We start from the raw sequence: 15,312 nt of genomic DNA on the forward strand, positions 1-15,312 counted from the left end.
TTATTATTATTATTATTATTATTATTATTATTATTATTGGGTATTAAAAATAAACAATATTTGTATTATTAGTATTTTTTAATCTTTTTTAACTCTAACCGAGATTAGGTCTAAAAACTTGCTCATCTCATTAGAAATAAATATAGTCTAATAAATTTCTATTTGATAGTGTTATATATTGGGATAATTATAGGAGAATTAACTTTATCAAAGTTAATGGTACAGTGTTTAGTCACTACAGGAATATTTTTTCACAAAATTATCAATCAATTATGTATGACTTCTGATGAAAATAATATATTTAATATGAATATTATTTATTAGGTAAAATATAACAAATTGATAAAAAAAAATTATTACAGTAGGTATATTTATTTTAACCAATATTCTTCTATCCAATGCTATAAAAAATACACTGGTCACCATAATTACTACAATCTAACTTCCATAGGCAATAGTAGAATACTTAAATTGAGTCATTTTTAGGTTATGGTATTCGTCAAACAAACAATCAATTAAACATTCATCTGTACATTTTCATTTTGAGTATATTTATACATAAAAAAATTAAACATAAAAAAAAAAAAGAAGAGTTGAAATAGAAACTTAGTAAGAGCCATAAAAATAATGATTTTTAGAGCAACTCTAATAGGATCAATTTTAGGTATCAATTTTGATTTGTACAGTAAATAAACTAATTTAAAATTAAAACTTTCATGGGATAAAATTTTTAAAATGTTATTAGTATTAATAAGAAGATACCATATCACTTAAAAAAAAAATAAGAGTGAAATATTGCCATTTGTTTAAACACATCCATTAAATAAACACTAATAATGTTACTCTAACGTTGTGTTATTGTAACGTTGTAATAAAGACTAATTAAAATTTACTCAAATAAATTAAATGTACTTATTTATACTCTGTATTTTACTACTTTATTTTTTATTATCTTATCAATTTGGTAGAAAAATAGATCCAAATCAATTTAACGTAATTTTTTTAATTATTTATAAAATTTTAATTTTTCTCTCGATCTAAATATGATACATAATTATTAATTTTGTAATTTTATATTTTTATTTTTGTTAAATTTTTAGAATTTAATTAAATTTATTTAAAATAATAAAAATATTTTAAATTGAAATAAAACCAAGCATTGGAATGGCAAATTTTACATTAAATTTTAAATCAAGTCTTATAATATATAGTTTACAAATATTTATGTGACATCCTAGAATCTAAAATAAAATAAAATTAATATCAAATATTAGAGATACTCTTATAAATTTATTTGGCCATCTGTATATAAAAAGACCAGAAGATCATGATTATCTAATAAAATTAATTTGTATTATTACATTCAATTTGAATAAATAAGAAATCATATTATTTTAATTTGGTCTTTAATTCACATGATTCAAATTTGACTTAATACTTTAGTAGATATGATTTAATTTAATATAATTATTAATTAAAAATATCTCAGTTGGTTATTTTATTCATAGATTTATTATTTTAATGATTAATAAATTAATCAAATTAATTAATAAATATACAAAATTAATATAATTATTTTGGTTTAATAAATTAAAATAAATAAATTAAAAAATACTATCAGAATATTAAAAGAAATAAATTAAAAAATACTACCAAAATAAATTGATATAAATTATAATAAATTGTATGATATTTAAATATTTAGTTAAAATATCTAATTAAAATAATTAGTTGATATAATTATTTTTATTATAGTAAATTATATTTAATGAGTTAAAAAAATAAATTAAAAAATATTCACAACAGTATGCCACATCAGCTCCATTATTAAGTGCAGAAATTCGATTTTTATATAATATAATAGATAATAGATTAGTAAAAGCAAATAGAAGGATGACTTTAATTAGTATTCGATAAAATATTTATTTAAAATAAAAAAAGTAAAAGTATGATATATTAAAAATAATAAATTTTTATGTTTGAAAAATTATATTTAAATAAAATATTTGTAAAATATAAAACTTAGAGTATCATATCTTCATGAACATTAATCGTGAATCAATTCTGAACTAACATAAAATTATAATACAATTTATTTACAAAAAAAATCAATAATTAATATTAATAAATAAAAAAATCATCCAAATACTTTGATTAAAAATATGAGTAGTTAATTATTATTTATTATTAATAATATTTTGGTAATAATAAAAAGTAAAAATATGATTATATATAGATTTATATTTTAGAAGAATTAACGTTATAAGTAACAAATTATCTATTTTATTATGCATATTATAAATTAATGAATTAAACTAACTGATATAATGAATTATAATTAATTGGTATAAATTTTGTATGATATTTAAAAAAAAAAGAATAAAATGAATAAAAAGAAAAAAATAAAAGAGATAGAAGACTACAATAAAAAAATTGAGTGTGAGAGCTTTTTTTTTATAAATTTCATATCACATCCGTTTCAATAATAATAAATAAAAATACATCAACTTGATATCTAAGAGAAAATAATGAGATAAAATCATAACAAGTTCTTGATTCGGGTGAGTTTTGTGAAAAATAGATTAAGTGAAAAAAATAGTTAAGATGAGAGATTAAGGGTAAGTAAACTTGTGAGGAAAAACACTTTTATTAATGGCAGATAATAAATACAAGAACTAATAATGAGGAAGAGAGGTGGAGAACAAGTGTTGAGACCTCCACTAATGTCACAAGAGGATGAATGAGCTTTGTTTAAAGTGGACAGGGGTGGGTTAAGGGTCATCGAGTGTTCTGGTGAAACACCCGATTACCAGTTTTTACTCGTGAAGGTGATGGATGAAATGAAGAACGATGAGAGGAATTTTGGGAGAGGAAAATATGGGTTCTTTAGCTTCTCAGGTTCAGAAGTAAAAAAGAAGATAAAAGGTTTTTCAGAAAAGAAGCTCTCAGAAGAGGATGAAGGTGAAGATGAAAGTAAAGGATGAAAAAGGATTCAAGGTCTGTGAAGAAGAAGATGATCAAGGTGAAAGTGAAAAGTGAGAGTGCTTTACAGAGGTGGCTTGAGGTCCTTTTTATAGTGTAAAACCATGATGAAGAGGAAATCTATTGTCCAATGGTTTTAGTCTGATATTTGGTTTACTGCTTTTTCCAAAATATCTTTAGGTATTTGTATCACCTCAAGTCTTGTCAACTGAAAAGGTAGGAAGTTGATTCCCACACGTTAAACTAAAGCTCATGACATGTGACATTAGTGAAGGGACATCTAGTTTGTTTTTCTTTCAACTAGATGACATCTTTACACTCCAAATCCAACCAATCCACTTCCACCAATATAGTTCCCACTGAAGAGAAATTCAACTCCTCAAAGTGTTCTTTTGGGTTCCATCTTTTTAGCCCAATACCTTTAGGAGGAACTTAACTCTTTTTTGATCATGTTTGTAGGTCATTATAAAAATTAATTATGTACAAAAAATGTTTATATTTTTAGTACACAATCATAAGCCTCCATGTAGTTTTTGAGGGTACAAAGTATTTCCTCAAGCTGCATTAAACTTTTTTGTACTCAACAGAACAAAAATAATTAAAATTTTTTTTCGGTTAAAATATCATAACTCTAAAGAATCAAATCTCCCCTCTTTTATTTATTTTTTTGTCATAATGAGATATGTATTTATAAATATTATGATATTCAAATATAAATATTTCTGTATAATATGAATATAATTATGTACTCATAAAAAATGAATAAAAGAATGTTATTGTGTAAATATTTTAAATATTAATAAAATAAATAATTAAATAAATAAGATTAGTAAATAAAAATATTCATAATTTATTTGTATGTACGTATGTATTTATTTTTAAAAGTAGTGTATGTGTGTACATAATATCATTATTATATATATTATGAAAAAAGAGGGATGATTTGATTTAATATAATAATTTAATATATAAGGGAATAAGAAGGGGAGAAACTCTTACCCTTCTAATTGGACGCGTTTTAAATTTGAGTACCTGAATTTGGAGAGACACATAAGGAGAGAGAACACCTGGAAGGGTAGGGGAGAGGTGTTCCTCATCATCTCTGCTAGGACATTTTTTACACAGCGCAGTATCATCACTGTTATCATCACCACCATCCAAATCCTCTGTCTTCTTCAATAATTGGGAGTTTTTCTTAGGGCAAAGAACACTCCTACATTCAACCTTGTTCTGTCTTTTTACTCTGTCTTCTTACTTGGTAAGACCCTTTTTCTTCTTTCCTTGTTTTTGTCTTAACCCCTCTCAGCTCCCATGTATATTGGGTTGCTAATTTCGAAATTAGCTATAGAGATTATTTGATAAAGATCTTTCACCTTACAACTTTGGATGTTATATCCTCATTTGTATACGTTTCCAATGAAATCACAAATAAAAAAAAAGAAATTGAATTAAAATTATGAGCAATGTTCGTTTGTGGATATTTAAAAATAAAATAATTTATTTTAATTAATTTTTTTTGCAGGGGGAGTGTATGATTTTAAGAAAAGTAGTAGCCATTTTTTTCTGCTTTTTTTTAGGCAAAAAAAAAAGGAAGGTACCCATAACTTTCTTGCCCTATTTATGCTCGACTCTTTTTAGGAGCTTGGAGGGTGGGACACTTCATTTTTTTGAAACAGTTCCAAAAGAAAAAAAAGGAAGGTACCCATAACTTTCTTGCCCTATTTATGCTCGACTCTTTTTAGGAGCTTGGAGGGTGGGGCACTTCACTTTTTTGGAATTATTTTGTACTGCAAATTTCTTAAGATGCATCACTCACATTTTTTGAGTGTATAATTGTTAAAGTAGTTTTCTCATGTATTGCAGGATGCTTGCAGAATAATATAACATAAACATTGGCTCTTGATAAAGAAACCTTTTGGAATTAAAATTCTAACTTCTAAAACTGAAATTAGGCATAGTACTGTTTAACGTACTTGAAATTGATGGGGCCGATGGTTGTTCCATGATCAGGGTCCAGCAAGATGCGGTGTCCGTTGGGGGTGTACCTCAGAAACAATGTAAGGACCCTCCATTTGGGAGTCCATTTTGGCAAAGGCATCTTCCTTATTACTGCGTCTACTGATTTTTAGTACCAGATATCCCTCTAGAAACACCCTGGGCCGAATGTGCTTGTCATAAGCTAATGCCAATCTCCAGTTATATTCTTCCATCTTGCTTCCCACAACTTCTCTTTTTCCTTCCAACTCTTGCAACTCAGCTTCACGATCCCTTGACTTTTAGAATACGTGTCAACTCCCTACAAGTAACTGGGGTATTCTCGTCTTCCTCCATATTCTTCAGATTCACGAACAGAGGTGGTGAGGGGGTTCTATACCTCGTTTGATCTCTAGCCATCACGTCGAAGTGTTCCTCCCCAGTGGAGTCGCCAAGTGATTCGGGTGAGTTTTGTGAAAAATAGATTAAGTGAAAAATAATAGTTAAGATGAGAGATTAGGGGTAAGTAAACTTGTGAGGAAAAATACTTCTATTAATGGCAGATAATCAATACAAGAACTAATAATGAGGAAGAGAGGTGGGAACAAGTGTTGAGACCTCCACTAATATCACAAGAGGATGAATGAGCTTTGTTTAAAGTGGACAGGGGTGGGCTAAGGGTCGTCGAGTGTTCTGGTGAAACACCCGATTACCAGTTTTTACTCGTGAAGGTGATGGATGAAATGAAGAACGATGAGAGGAATTTTGGGAGAGGAAAATATGGGTTCTTTAGCTTCTCAGGTTCAGAAGTAAAAAAGAAGATAAAAGGTTTTTCAAAAAAGAAGCTCTCAGAAGAGGATGAAGGTGAAGGTGAAAGTAAATGATGAAAAAGGGTTCAAGGTCTCTCAAGAAGAAGATGATCAAGGTGAAAGTGAAAAGTGAGAGTGCTTTACAGAGGTGGCTTGAGGTCCTTTTTTATAGTGTAAAACCATGATGAAGAGGAAATCTATTGTCCAATGGTTTTAGTCTGATATTTGGTTTACTGCTTTTTCCAAAATATCTTTAGGTATTTGTATCACCTCAAGTCTTGTCAACTGAAAAGGTAGGAAGTTGATTCTCACACGATAAACTAAAGCTCCTGACATGTGACATTAGTGAAGGGACATCTAGTTTGGTTTTCTTTCAACTAGATGACACCTTTACACTCCAAATCCAACCAATCCACTTCCACCAATATAGTTCTCACTGAAGAGAAATTCAACTCCTCAAGGTGTTCTTTTGGGTTCCATCCTTTTAGCCCAATACCTTTAGGAGGAACTTAACTCTTTTTTTACCGTGTTTGTAGGTCATTATAAAAATTAATTATGTACAAAAAAAGTTTATATTTTTAGTACACAATCAGTTCTAAAGTAAAAGTTTAAATTAGACCATAATATCATTGTACAACACAAACTGAAAGTAATTTTACTCTTCAATATACCATACAAATAGGTAAATGACTTAAGTAAGTTCAAATTCGAAACTTTTTTTTATTTATGCATACATGATAACACCATGGTCCATGAATGCTTCATGACTAACATATCATATATAACTTCGAATAATGAGTACTAAGTTAACGGGAATTAAAGGGTGTGGTGGTTTGTGTTCACGATGGTTGTCTTCTTGCGACAACGCCTCATAGGAAGTAAAAGAATTGTTGTAAAAACTACCAAATGAAACAGTAATTAGTAAACAAATGAAATTTTCTTCTCATATATTAGTCTTTTATAGTGATAAAATAAAAATAAAAGGAATAAAAGTTTGTATTTTTATATTAGGAATATAATTTGATATATTTATCCTAAAAAAAAAGTAAATAATTAATTAGTTATAATTCATGTATTTGAATAAATAAAATAAATTAAATAAAAGTACTTTTAAGAATTAATCAAATCAATCAGTTGATACAAATAATTAATATAATTGATTTTTTTTATTTATTGAATTAAAAAAATATATTAAAAAATAGTTGATTGAATTTAATAAATTAAAAAAATAAATAAAAAAATATAAGGGACAATAATTTTTTTAACTAAATTAATCTGTATTATTGTATTTAATCAAAATAAGTAACAAATTCTTTATGTTAGTATGTATCTTATAAATTAATAAATTAAAATAATTGATATAATAACTTACAATTTATTGATTGATATAAATTATAATAAATTGTATGATACTTAAATATCTAATCAAATTAATTAGTTAACATAATTAAGTTATCGTAATGAATTATATTTAATGAGTTAAAAGAAATAAATTAAGAAACACTCTCAAAAGTATGCCACGTCAACTTTATCATTAAGAGCAAAAATTCAATTTTTATACAATAGAATAGATTTCCGTCTCTTTTGCTTACCTTATGATTCTTCACATGTGGGATTGTGTGAAAAGTGCTAAAAAGAGTTTCTTGTTCTATGGTATATTTTTAACTTACTTGTTTGAGTATTTTAATATTGATTTGAGTAATGAGTCTGTTGAGAACGGAATGTCCACTATCAAAGGTGGTGGTGTACCGCAACATGCTAAGGGTAAAAATGTCAAATGTACTAAGGCTCCGGCCGTGTCTGAAAGTGAGGATGAAAGCCTCTCATCTCCCTCAATTGCTTGTACATCTGATTTATACAAGTATCTTTTCTTTGAAATGGTTAAAGATATCTTTTTGGAATTTGCTACCATGACCAAGCAAATGGTCAAATCTAGTAAGAAAGCTCGAAAGCTGGCAATGCAAAATGAAAAAATCTAGCTAAAATCTCATGACATGGTAAATTTGCTCCTAAAGCACTTGGATTCAGTTGATGAGGACATGACACCCTCTGAGAAAAAAGATGACTTCCTGGAATCCGAAGAAGAGCTTTCTAATGCCTAGTTCTGCTCCTTGCTGTCTAGGACAGATCTTTACTTTTGATAACTCTGAATTTAGAGCTCTAAAACTGTTTTTATTTGTCTTGCACTTTATTTTCAGTTGGATAACTGTAATAACTTTATCATTAGTACTATTTTTCTGTTTTGCATGATTTAATATTGTGATTGCATCACTTGTTATTATGTACCTGCAGGTATCCCTCCTTGATGACAAAAGAGGGAGAAATTGAATTGAAATAGTTTTCTGGTGCATGAAATTGTGATCTCTGGTAATGGCTCCAAAGAATTGGTGCTCTAATCTCAATTCATAAATTGTCACAACTTCGATACAACTGACCAACAAGTGCACTGGGTCGTCCAAGTAATACCTTACGTGAGTAAGGGTCGAATCCCACGGAGATAGTTGGTATGAAGCAAGCTATGGTCACCTTGTAAATCTCAGTCAGGCGGATATAAAATAGTTATGAAGTTTTCGAAATTAAATAATAAAAGAAGGATAGAAACACTTATGTAATTCATTGGTGAGAATTTCAGACGAGCGTATGGAGATACTTTCGTCCCTCTGAACCTCTGCTTTCCCGCTGTCTTCATCCAATCAGTCTTACTCCTTTTCATGGCAAGCTTTATGCAAGGGCATCACCGTTGTCAGTGGCTACAATCCCCTCCTCTTGTAAAAATGGTCCAAATGCTCTGTCACGGCACGACTAATCATCTGAGGTTTCCGATCATACTGGAATAGGATTTACTATCCTTTTGCGTCTGTCACTACGCCCAGCACTCGCGAGTTTGAAGTACGTCACAGCCATCCCTTCCCGGATCCTACTCGGAATACCACAGATAAGGTTTAGACTTTCCGGACCTCAGGAATGGCCATCCATGGGTTCTAACTTATACCACGAAGATCCTGATTAAGAGATCCAAGAGATATTCATTCTAGCCTGTTTGCATGTAGAACGGAAGTGTTTGTCAGGCACGCGTTCATAAGGGAGAATGATGATGAGCGTCACATAATCATCACATTCATCATGTTCTTGGGTGCGAATGGATATCTTAGAAGCAGAATAAGTTGAATTGAATAGAAAGACAGTAGTACTTTGCATTAATCTTTGAGGAACAGCAGAGCTCCACACCTTAATCTATGGAGTGTAGAAACTCTACCGTTGAAAATACATAAGTGAAAGGTTCAGGCATGGCCGAGAGGCCAGCCCTCAAACGTGATCTAAGATAGCATACAACTGATCAAAAGATACCTTATACAATAGTAAAAGGTCCTATTTATAATAAACTAGCTACTAGGGTTTACATAAGTAAGTAATTGATGCATAAATCCACTTCCGGGGCCCACTTGGTGTGTGCTTGGGCTGAGCTTCAATGTTACACGTGCAGAGGCTCTTTCTGGAGTTGAACGCCAGGTTGTAACGTATTTCTGGCGTTCAACTCTGGTTTGTGACTTGTTTCTGGCGTTTAACTCCAGACAGCAGCGTAGAACTGGCGTTCAACGCCCTTTTACGTCATCTAAACTCGGCCAAAGCATGGACTATTATATATTGCTGGAAAGCCCTGGATGTCTGCTTTCCAACACAATTGGAAGCGCGCCATTTTGAGTTCTGTAGCTCCAGAAAATCTACTTTGAGTGCAGGGATGTCAGAATCCAACAGCATCAGCAGTCCTTCTTCAACCTCTGAATCTGATTTTTGCTCAAGTCCCTCAATTTCAGCCAGAAAATACCTGAAATTACAGAAAAACATAAAAACTCATAATAAAGTCCAGAAATGTGAATTTAACATAAAAACTAATGAAAACATCCCTAAAAGTAACTAGATCCTACTAAAAACATACTAAAAATAATGCCAAAAAGCGTATAAATTATCCGCTCATCATTTTCTATTTTAATGCTCTGTTTTGAGCGCTCTATTTAAAATATCATGAGCCCTGTTGTGATCTGTTTCGGTCTTGAGCTTTGAATTGTTTTGATAAAATTATTTGCTCAAACTTATCTGGGTTGTTTGGCTTATAGAGCTTTATTAACCCTTGTCCTTAATTGGCTTTATGTGCATTCACTTGTGAAATTTTGGCTCTAGTTTAAAGGTTCTATTTTTAAAAATTTTTAGTCGCCTTTTAGGAACTTTTTAGAGCTTGTATATAGGCATTATTTCTATGAATATTTTTTTACAAACAGGGTAATCAAAGCACACATTGAGAGGGAGCCTATTGAACAAAAGAAAAGGAGAGATATCGGTGAATCATCAAAAGGAAAGTTTTCTATCATAAATTTTTTTAATTTATTTTAATAATTTTTGTCATCAAAAGGGAGATTGTTGAGTTTGGAAAACTTATATTCAATTAAAATAGTGAACAAATATCATTAAAGTATTGTTAAAATATTTTATTAAAATATTTTCAATTATTTGTTTGATGTATTTGATTAAGTGTGCAAAAAATAAAAGAAAACAAGTTGGCCCAAGGAACAAATATTTAAAGCCCATCTTGAACAATAAACAAATTCAACCTTGTACAAAATTTGATTAAATTTTAGTGGCTGAACCTTGATATTAAAAAAAAAAAAAAACAAGTCCAATCACAAACCTAAGAGACCAAGCTTTATTATGTTCTCTCATTCTTTGGTAACTGAAACTTGAAATTCAATTCACTTTAATTTTCGTTAAGTTTTATTCCCTATGTATTTGAACTTCAAGCATATGTATATAAATAATGTTTAATAAAATATTTATGTTTATGTTTATTGTCACGGCCCAAAATGAGCCATGATCGGCACTCAGGGAAACAATCCCCTAGCAAGCCTATCAGACTCAAATATAAATTAAATAAGAAAGTTACAAAGATTTTGAATAATTTACAAGTTCTAAAATAAATAATTATACATTTTCAACAAAAGTTAAAATAATTAAGAATGGTTGGATCCTGCCTATGACATATAGAGCATACAACGTCTAGAAACTCAACAAGGAACAGAAATCCATTGCAGATCATAATTCTTGAATAGAGAGCTCACATATTCAAGTATTTATTCCTAAAAAATATTTTTAGAAAAACGGAATGAGTTTTGCAACTCAGTGATTAGACAATACATTTATAATTCATATGAGACCATATAAACATTATTATTAAAGTAATTTATTAATTAGAAAATAGTAATTGATCATAATAAGTGAATCAATAAGGGAGTTCTCATACAAAAATCAAATAAAAAGTCCACACTTGGGCGGCTCCACCTCTATGGGTAGCCCTTTCCTCTAGTGTGTCCGTACAGAATAACAGATCCAACGTATAGCCTACACGTTAGACTAGCAGCACCCCTGCTAGCTGAGATCTGAGCCAGATGCATCTAGGTTAACGTCATAACCGCCGTTAATTACGGTTTTCTAATACGAGCCTCCCAAACCAATTCAAAACATATAGCTTCAAATACAATAAATTTCTAATCTTACAAATATATAAGGTATCGAATCAAATCGAATTAGATAATACTTTCTCATTAGAAATCTTTTCCAATCATACTTTTTTTAATCATAAGAACATATTTCACAATTTCAAAATATATGAATGTTAACAAATACTTCAATACTTCAAAAAAATATATTCAAATAAAATCAATGTTCTAAAATAATATAAAGTTCTATCTAACATATATATATAGTCTTATGTAAAATTTCTAAAATATGAACTTCATAAAAATAATTATCCAACTATAATAAATCAATTATTCTAATCAAATCAAAGTTCTTTAATAATAATTTTATAAATATAATTAAAAACTCAGTATAGCATAAACCAAAATCTTAACGATTATAAATGTAAAGTCTACTCACAACTTGGTCCTAAGAGATCGAAGAGACCGAGTTTGGAGTGCCAAATTAAATGGTGAGAAAGGTTGGAATAGAATGGAACGAAAGAGCATAGAATTTGGACCGAGACGGTGGCAGCAACTTCCATGGCTACATTGCAGATGTAATCATAACATCAACAGCTCTAACAATTCCATGACAGCACCAATACCAGTACTCAAGATAATTTTCAGTAGAAACACAACAAAAGTAGAGCGATAGTGCTAAAATAGAGACATATATTATCGCGATTAAAACAAGAGCATGTAAGAAAAGAACAAAATGCAGTAGAGTAAAGGTGGAAGCATTACAGTTTCAAAAATGGAGGCAGAACAGGAAAAAATGGTGCTGATTTAGAGACAAGAATGAAGGGGGTGTGGGGCTGAGCGAGACCAAAACAGGGATTGAGACGGTTCATTAGCAGTGATGTCGGCGATGCTCCCTTGACAACGAGCTCCGTTGATGGCAACAGCAGACGCGATGATGGTGAACGGCTCCTCCTCGTGACTCTCTCTTCCTCCCTTCTCTGGCCAGCTCAAACTCTCCCTCTTCATTCAGTAATGACGGCGACCCCTAACAGAGACGACGGCGGCCTCAACGGCGACGGCTTGTCCACAACGGAGGCGGCTCCCCCTTCTTCCCTCATCGCGGTTCTACCTCCTCCGCAAACCCCCTTCACTCTCTAAGAAGCTCCCTCATTCGCTCTCTCAAGCTTAGCAACGGCTCCCTTCGATGATGACCCAGGCAACCGCAACAACGATGGATGCTTCGACAACGGCAACAGGGCACGGCAGCGCGGGACGGTGCCTCCTTCTCTTTCTCTCTCTTGCGTCTTGGTTCTCTTCTGTCTCTCTCTTTCTTTTTTTCATTCTCAGGTATGAGTGTGTTAGAAAATGGTTATACGGATAAAATTAGGGTTAAGGTTGGGGAGGGAGAATAAGGGTAATATAGGAATTTTAGTAAAATTGGATGGTTGGGTAGTAATAAAAGAAATTATATGTAAATTGTTTGAAGGGAAAAAAATATATTCAAGATGTTACATCTATGAATTTCAAAATCACTAAATGTATCAAGTTCTAAAATAATAATAATATAGTAATAATAATAAAATTTTAGCATATGGAACTATTTTATGAACCGTATTTCTTAGAAAAATAATTATTAATCAGGAATACAATTTTACTGTGCATATACTGCTACTCATTTTATTATTATTATTTGTCTTTGAAAAAAATGACAAGGATATATAATGAAGATGTTTGCCTTGCAGATAGTGCAAGTTCGCATATCATTCTCAAAAGTAATATATATTTTATTCATCTTGTACCAAAAGAAGAATATGTTAATACTATTATTGGCTCAGGAAATGTGATAGAAGACTCTGGAAGAGCTATAATTTTATTTTTCGGAGGAACAAAATTCATAATAAATATAATAATGTACTATTGTCCACCAAGTCTCTAAGGAACTTGTTGAGTTTTAAGGATATTCGCTAAAATAGATATTATATTGAAATAATGAATAAGAAAAATCATAAGTACTTATATATCACAACTTATTATTCAAATAAAAAAAGTTATGTTAGAAAAGTTATCCTTACTTTCATCTGGATTATATTATGCTAAAATTAGTGCAATTGAATCACATGCCATTGTAAACCAGAAATTTACTAACCCAAATGAATTTATAATTTGGCATGATCAATTGGGTCCTCCTGGAACAACAATAATGCAAAAAAATTTTGAAAACTTCCATAGATATTCACTAAAGAACCAGAAAATTCTTAAATATATTGAATTTTATTGTGCTGCATGGTCTTAGGGAAAACTAATTTTAAGGCCATCACCAATAAAGATTGAATTTGAGTCTCCTAAATTCCTTGAAAGGATTCAAGGTGATATATGTGGACCTATTCATCCACCATGTGGATCTTTTGGATATTTTATGGTCCTAATAGACGTATTTTCGAGATGGTCACATGTGTGCTTATTGTCTTCTTGCAACTTGGCGTTTGTGAGATTACAAATTATTCGATTAAAAGCACAGTTTCCAGAAAATCCAATCAAAGCAATTCGTCTTGATAATGCTAGTGAATTTCCTCCCAAGCTTTTGATGCTTATTGTATGGCTAACAGAATAAGCGTTGAACATCCAATAGGTCATGTTTACACACAAAATGAGTTAGCATAATCACTTATTAAACGCCTCCAATTAATTGCTAGACCCTTACATATGAGAACAAATTTTTCAACCTCTGTTAGTTTGAGAGCATACAGTTTTATATGCTGCAGCATTTATTCGTTGGAGGTTAACAAGTTACCATCAATTTTTTTCTTTACAATTAACTTTTGACCAGCAACCAAATGTTTCCAATTGCCCCCACCTTCTCGCGTGCATTAAAATGGAACTCCAAAGAAAATTGATAATTTAGGTGGGATATGATTCTCCTTCTATAGTGAGGTATCTTGATTTACAAACAGGAAATGTGTTTAAAGCTTGATTTGAAGATTGTAATTTTGATGAATTAAAATTTCTAACATTAGAGGAAGAAAATAAGCTTCTTGAAAAAGAACTTAATTGAAATGCATTATTTTTATGCATTTAATTAGATCATCGATCAATGCGAAATAAAAGTTTAAAATATTATACATTTGCAAAAAATAACAAATAAATTGCCTGATACATTTTCTGATATGAAAAGGATTACTAAATCCTATATACCAATTGAAAACGTCCCAATTCAAATTGATGTTACAATTGGATAAATAACTACCGAAACAAATTCATGTTAAAAGTATAGGAGGCCTGTCGATTCTAAAAACAAAAATTAAAAAAAAAAAAGAGATAAATCCTATTCTTATTAAAAAAATAATAATAAGTCGTTGATATTTAGCAGAATTTCTCATTCATTCTTGCTTTTTTTTTATTCTATTCTATTTTCTGGATTATAACTTGTATAAGAAAAATATCTTCTATATATGTGTTTTAGATAGTACTTTAAAAAAAAATCATTATTTAGAAGGATACTTTATAACAATGACAAAAAGACACGTTTTATTGACATTTTAGAATTTGAATTTTTTAAAGTTTGAATTTTTATTTTAAAAGGTAAATTGTGATTTTTCACTTTTGAATAAATTTTTTTTTATATTTTTTTTTGTCGTCCTACCTATGAAATAAATGGTAAGAAATCACATTTTATTTTTTAAAATAAAATTTAAAATTTAGAAGATCCAAATCTAACATTTTAAAGCGTATCGAATTCAAAATCTTCAAAATGTTGAATTTTACCGTCACTAATTTTAATTTTCCTGATTTGAAATAAATGATAGTTTAAATATATATGATTTTAACATGAACGTATTTATTTGAATATTATGTGAATATGTGATGTCAATGGGAAAAGGTTATTAATTAGTTGTAAGAAATTTGGGTTAGTTTACGTTATAATGTTATATTCTAAGTTTAATCATCATTACCATGATGATGTTAAAATACACAAATAAATATCAAAGTCAACTACTACTTTTTTTACTTGAATTTAATTGGTAAATATATCACTATTTCAAATGTGAGTTTTATTTTTTTACTCATCTTGTTAAACT

At 29.9% G+C, this 15,312-nt stretch overlaps 1 protein-coding gene across 1 annotated transcript in view; it reads right to left on the reverse strand.

Moving 5' to 3' along the window:
* Positions 1-15,312, reverse strand: part of LOC112766872 (receptor like protein 24) — a 171,677-nt gene that overhangs the window by 71,192 nt on the left and 85,173 nt on the right. The gene's annotated exons all lie outside the window — the stretch shown is intronic.

The sequence above is a fragment of the Arachis hypogaea genome, chromosome 17 (genome assembly GCF_003086295.3).
Source record: "Arachis hypogaea cultivar Tifrunner chromosome 17, arahy.Tifrunner.gnm2.J5K5, whole genome shotgun sequence".
Classification (NCBI taxonomy): domain Eukaryota; kingdom Viridiplantae; phylum Streptophyta; class Magnoliopsida; order Fabales; family Fabaceae; genus Arachis; species Arachis hypogaea.